This window comes from Lissotriton vulgaris, chromosome 10 (genome assembly GCF_964263255.1).
Source record: "Lissotriton vulgaris chromosome 10, aLisVul1.2, whole genome shotgun sequence".
NCBI lineage: Eukaryota > Metazoa > Chordata > Amphibia > Caudata > Salamandridae > Lissotriton > Lissotriton vulgaris.
The window spans coordinates 228,320,267-228,327,276 of NC_141698.1; positions in this window are offsets into that span (position 1 = coordinate 228,320,267).

Here is a 7,010-nt window from a genome sequence, read left to right on the forward strand (position 1 = left end):
TCTAAGTTTACGAATGACATTGTGCATATGAAGTTTAGGTCTGTCTATGGACACAGAAGAGGTCTGGCCGTTGTTTAAGAGTGAAGTGGACATGTTTTACTTCAATGGTAGGCCTTCACATGTATTATCTCCTCTGTATTCTTCAACAAGCATAAATTTGATATGCAACCCTGAGTAGGCCTCACCTTAAACAAACTTTTGGAGAGGCCACACCTTATCTTCATCCTGAATCAATCATTTAATCTATCACATTTAACTTCTATTAGTTCTACTGCTTCATTTGTTTAATCCTTACTTTCCTGCGTTTGCTACTTCCCTCATTCCTTTCTCTATTACTTAATTATTCTACTCCTTCCACTATTTTTCTCAGTCTCTCTCTTCTCATACTTCTTCACTCTTGTTCACTCACTCTGTCTCTATTATTGTTACTGTTTATGATTGATCACAAAAAAATTTTTAAAACAAGAACAGTAAGTATAAGGGAAGGAAACAGACAGTTATGTTACAAGAAAGACAGCTATAGGGAGTAAACAAAAGATACTGTTACTCGCAATCCACTGCTGATGATGTCATTGACCATGTCAGGAATGATGTAATATGTGACATCATCAGCAGTGGATTGCGGGTAACAGTATCTTTTGTTTACTCCCTATAGCTGTCTTTCTTTTAACATAACTGTCTGTTTCCTTCCCTTATACTTAGTGTTCTTTTTTAAAAAAAAAATTTTTGATTCGCTCCCGGTTCGCGTACCGGAGTGCGAACCGGGAAGCGAACTAAAAGAAATAGAGGTTGGCAGAGTTCCAAAAATTCTACCAATTTTTTTATAATGGGGAGGTAGTTCTGAAAAGAACTTTTTTTTTGTTTTTGTTGTTTTAAATTTTTTTTATTATTTTTCAGAACATTTTTTTTAATTTTTTTGTATTTTCTGAACATTTTGATATTTTTTTGGTTTTTTGGGGGAGGGGGGGAAACAAAAACGATTCATTGAAAAGGGCTCAACAGGAGCAACAAAAAAAAGAAGAATTTATTGTTTGGGGCGTTTCGGGCAAACATGATTATCAATAGCTTTGATAATTAGAGTAATGCTACTTTCTCTGTAGCAAATGAGTTGATTACAGCGCACGCACACTTGCTTCACTTCCCCAAACTTCATTTGTATGTTTGGGACCATCTCCCTCGCCTCTGGTCCCGTCACTTCTTGTACAACCGATCTTCTAGCCATCGCAGGGGGATTTTCTTGCTCATCACGTAGCTGGGCAGCACTATAGTTGTTAGGATGCCACCTACTCATATGCCGATGCATAGTGTAGTTGCCGAAACTGTATTTTTTATCAGTCCCCCTGGACAGTCTTTCTTTACATATACGGCAAAACACGTAGCGTGCATTTACTTTCTTTTGGCCCTCTGGAAATTAAAAAAATTGCCAAATGTAGTTCTCCTTCCGATTATACCTCCTGGGCTCCACTGGCAAAAACAGTGTCTCTTCCTGCTCTTCCTTCTCTTCCTGTTCTTCCTCTTCTTGTTGTATAATTACTTCAGCAGGTGGTCCTCTCTTCCTTGGATCTGGTGGAGGTGGTGGGTTAGAACCAGCTGAAGCTACTAATGAAGCCATATCTCAATGTTAATAAAGGGTCTTTCTCTCACCAAGATGAAAGTCAGAGTGAGGAAAGAAGGAGGGGTTTTCATCATTTGGGAAAAGCAAAAGTTCTAAACCAATGAAAAGTGTTAATTTTAGATCACATGACCTAGTATTACATCATTAGGAAACCAAAAGTGAAATGAACCAATGAAAAGTGTTATTACCGAGTCACATGACCTGCTGTGTTTACGTTTCACGCTTTGCGCCGCTTTCCGGTGCGCTTCCGGGTCCGCTAACTTGGCGCGTCAAATGACGTATTACGCGACAACGCAAAACGTCATGCTAACGTAACAGTTACGCTAAAGGAACGTTTACCGGTTCGCGGACCGAGTCGCTGCTCCAAATTGAGCTAACGGGAAGCTAACCGGTTCGCGGACTGGGAGCGAAACAAAAAAATTTTTTTTTAAATTGTATAAAACATGTAAAATATATTTTAAGATTTAAAGAAGAATACATTTTACAGCTACAGATATTAGCTTTTAAAAAACCAATGAAATTCATATATAGTTAGGAATTAGTATTTACAAAACCTTGAAAATTCACTGAAAAAACCATAGGTTATAGACCATATATAGTTAGGGATTAGCATTTACAAAACCTTATTTTACTCACACAAAACCATTGAAATTTCATATATAGTTAGTTGCACTAACTATATATCGCGCACCCGCAATCCACTGCTGATGATGTCACATATTACATCATTCATGACATGGTCAGTGACATCACTGATGACATCACTGATGACATCTCAAATGACATCACTGATGACATCACTGATGACATCTCAAATTACATCACTGATGACATCTCAAATGACATTACTGATCACATCACTGATGACATCATTCATGTGATAATACGATGAACCTCTTCAGACTCTAATATAACCTTAGATACACTCAGGGTAAACAGACACTCACAGACTGTCACTCATCCATGGAGTTACTCACACACCTAGTCAGTCATGCAAAGAATCAATCAGACCTCCATTTCCTCAACTATACAGTTATACAAACTTTACTTATTCAAACATATACTAACACATATTTACTCTCTTATACAATCCCTGATATAAGTTCACAATGATCCATACAGCCACTCACACATTCACTGGCTCTTATGCACAGTTATTTATATATGTCAACTCTCACATGTACTGTGTTTTACATATGTACTTACTTTGGCATGTAGCATTGAGATATCCATTCACTCACCAATACACTCATGCACACAGTCAACCACCCATACAGCTGTTTCCACATGCAGTTTTGAACACATACATCTAGTGAATCAACTGTTCATACATCTATGCACAGAGTCACACACCTCCCAGACACCCACACACACACACTCACTCTCCCATACAAATACTTGGGCAACCAATCAATAACCCATATAGTTACTCATATAGGTACTGATCAACACATGCAGCATCTTACACAACAACAGGCATACTGATGCACACATTCAGACAGTTTAGTCACTAACCCATGCACTCAGTGAGACACATTTAATCATTTACTCATACAGTCAGTCATGCACCTACTAAATCCTTCATCCAGACACTTATACATCCACTCATTCTTCAATATGTAAGACATATTTTAACTTTACAGAAACTTACAGTCACTGGATGATGTCATCAGTGATGTCATCAGTGATGTCACTGACCATGTCATGAATGATGTAATATGTGACATCATCAGCAGTGGATTGCGGGTGCGCGATATATAGTTAGTGCAACTAACTATATATGAAATTTCAATGGTTTTGTGTGAGTAAAATAAGGTTTTGTAAATGCTAATCCCTAACTATATATGGTCTATAACCTATGGTTTTTTCAGTGAATTTTCAAGGTTTTGTAAATGCTAATTCCTAACTATATATGGTCTATAACCTATGGTTTTTTCAGTGAATATATATATATATATATGTAACCTACTGGCGGTCGCCAGTAGGTATATATAGTTAGGACCTAGTTTCCATAGGAAATCCGCAACTTTCTATTGGGAATAACTTTGGCGCCGGTTGATGAATCTCTGGGAATTTCTCACAGAAGATGGCCTGCTCCGCTCAGCTGCTTCCCTGAAAGTGTGGGGGGATTCGTCAAGTGGGGGCTGAGAAAAAAGGAGGGTCCCAAAACGTGTTTTCCCCATGTTAATTTCCATAGAACGTTTAGTCACGGCTACAGCCCGAACCGCTAAACGGAATTACACCAAACTTGGCAAAATGGTAGGGACTGGTACGCAGTAGGGTCTTTTGTTTAAATGGTGTATATCCCTCCAGTAGTTCCTGAGAAAAAATGTATATATCTATAGCAGCTTACTGTAAGATTACTGTAAGCTTACTGTACTCTGTACCTTTCCGAGCATGAGCTGAATGCTAATTGGCTGTCAACTGTCTGTCAACACTCCAAACCAGAAAGTGTTGGCAGCCATCTTGTGCCGCGGTAGACTGAGGCACAGGAAAGAAGAAAAACAAACACGTAGAACTCAAAAAGGGGACAGGGTAGAAGCACCCTGACCCCCTAGGCCTGCTCAGGGGGTCCCACAAGGACCCCCCCCCCCAGACCCCCCAAATGTATTTTTTTTTTTAATCGCGGGGTACGCGCACCCTACGCGTACCGTGCGTGTACCCTGCGATTTAAAAAAAATATATATATTTTTGGGGCCTGGGGGGTCCTTGTGGGACCCCCTGAGCAGGCTTAGGGGGTTAGGGTGCTTTTACCCTGCTCCCTTTGCGTGTTTTGCACCTTTGTTTCACTGCTTTCTTGTGCCTTGGTTCTACCGAGGCACAAGATGGCTGCCAACACTTCCTGGTTTGGAGTGTTGACAGACAGTGGCAGCCAATCAGCATGCCTTCCCGAGAAAGCTGCATGCTCAGTGGCTGTCAACACTTCTAACCAGGAAGTGTTGGCATTCACCTTGTGCTCGATAGACCGAGGCTCAAGAAAGCAGAAAAACAAACGTGAAGAACACAAAAAGGGGGCAGGGTAGATACACCCTGACCCCCTAGGCCTGCCCAGGTGATCCCACAAGGACAAAAAAGGCCCAAATTTTTTATTAAAAAAACCTGGTCTGTTTTTTAAAAAATTACCCCCGGGGGGACCAAATCGCGCGGGCATAGTGAAAAAGTGTGGGGGGTCCACAATCCCCCCCAAACTTACCCGGGGACCGCCGCCCTGGGGGCAAAGCAACGCAGCCCCTTGGCGCATACTGGATGCTCCTGGTGGGCTAGTTGGCCCCCAGGGACCCCCAGTATGCATGGGGAATTAGTTCCTACTCTGTAAACATGCCAGGTTGCACTGCAGAGAGGTGTAAAAAAGGGTGTGGCCTCATTACGCCTCTCTGCAATGCAGCCCCCTGGCTTATACTGGAGGCTCGTGGTGGGCTAGTTGCCCCCCAGGGACCCCGAGTATGCAAGGGGAATTAGTTCCTCCCCTGCAAACGCGCCAGGGGTTGCGCTGCAGAGTGTTGTAAAAAGGGGGCGTGCCCTCTTTACACCTGCCTGCAAAAATGTAGTAAATCAGTATAAAAAAAATTTATACATTTAAAAATTGTCATTTAAAAAACAGTCGAAATTCAATGAAAAAATCATAGGTTTCAGGCCTTTTATAGTTAAGACTTAGCATTTAAAAAACCTTGCAAATTCAATTAAAAATAATAGGTTTCAGGCCATATATAGTTAGGAATTAGCATTTAAAAAACCTTTCAAATTCACTGAAAAAACCATAGGTTTCAGGCCTTATATAGTTAGGAATTAGCATTTAAAAAACCTTGCAAATTCACTGAAAAAACCATAGGTTACAGGCCTTATACAGTTAGGAATTAGCTTTTAAAAAACCTTTGAAATTCACTCAAAAAACTATAAGTTTTAGGGGTGTTATAGTTAGCTGGACATTTCACTCATACAAAACCATTGAAATTGCTCCTATATAGTTAGTTGTACTAACTATATTTCGCGCATTTCGCGCACCCGCAATCCACTGCTGATGATGTCACATATTAGATCATTACTGACATATATATATATATATATATATATATAAAACCTACTGGCGGTCGCCGGTAGGTAGTTATAGTTAGGACCTACTTTCCGTATGAAATCCACAACATTCTATTTGGAATAACTTTGGCGTCGGTGGACGAATCTTCGCGAATTTCTCCAAGAAAATGGCCTGCTCGTTTCCGCTCCTTCCCTGAAAGTTTGGGGGTGATTCGCCAAGTGGGGGCCGAGAAAAAAGGGAGGTCCCTAAATGTGTTTTCCCCATGCAATTTTCCATAGGGACCTTTAGCCAGGGCTACAGCCCGAACGGCTGAACGGAATTACACTAAATTTGGCAGAGAGGTAGAGTTCGGTTAGCAGATTGTGCTTTTTGTTAAATGGTGTAAATCCGTTTAGTAGTTCCTGAGAAAATCAAAAGTTAAATCATAGCGATATCTAGAGACAAAGTTCAGCACACGTACAGAAATCCGTACAATTACGAGCACAAGCTGATGCTGATTGGATGTCAACTGTCTGTCAACACTCCAAACCAGGAAGTGTTGGCAGCCATCTTGTGCCTCGGTAGCACTGAGTCACAAGAAAACAGTAAAACAAAGTTGAAAAATAAGGAAAGGGGTAGGGTAGAAACATGTTGACCCTCTAGGCCTGCTCAGGGGGTCTCACATGGATGTTTAGGCGCAAATTTTTATTTATTTTTTTAAATTAAAAAAACGCGTTGTACGCGTATTGTACTCGTACGCGGTGGAAAAGGAAAAAAACTAGAAGTTTGTTTTATTCCTAATTAGCTCCCGGGGAGGGGTAAATCTCGGGGGCAATTTTTTTCTATAATGGGGGGCTTGGTAGTGTCCAACAGGAAGAAAAGAATGAAAAAAAAAGTAATGTCGAGGACAGTGATGCTCCTGCTTCCTGCGTTTTATCAGATCAATAGACTGTTTCCCATAACACAAACGTTTGTTGCAATAAATGTATAGAATTTTAACTTGAGCAAAATCAGGATGAATTTGTATGCGTGGACTGTTTGCTGAAAATGCTAGTGCAGCAGTTGATGTGGTTTGTGCAGTAGCAGGTGGGTTGTCCTTCAACCTCTGTGTTGCAGCTCGAGCAAAGTTGTTGGGGTGTAAGTTCTTTAAGTGACGCTCCATATTTGCTGTGCTAAAGGAGTATTTTTGAGATGGATCACCCCTTGAAAGAGTTTGGAACATTTTACAGGTTACTTTTGGAGCATTAACCTTTTTTTGCTTTGGAGGCGCCATACCGAGCGGTCTAGTGGTGCGGCTGTCTCCCGCCTGCCCTATTTAAATCCACCCTCTAACGCGCAGCGGTGACGCGCAGCGGCTGCGCCTTCACTGGGGCTGAGTCGTGC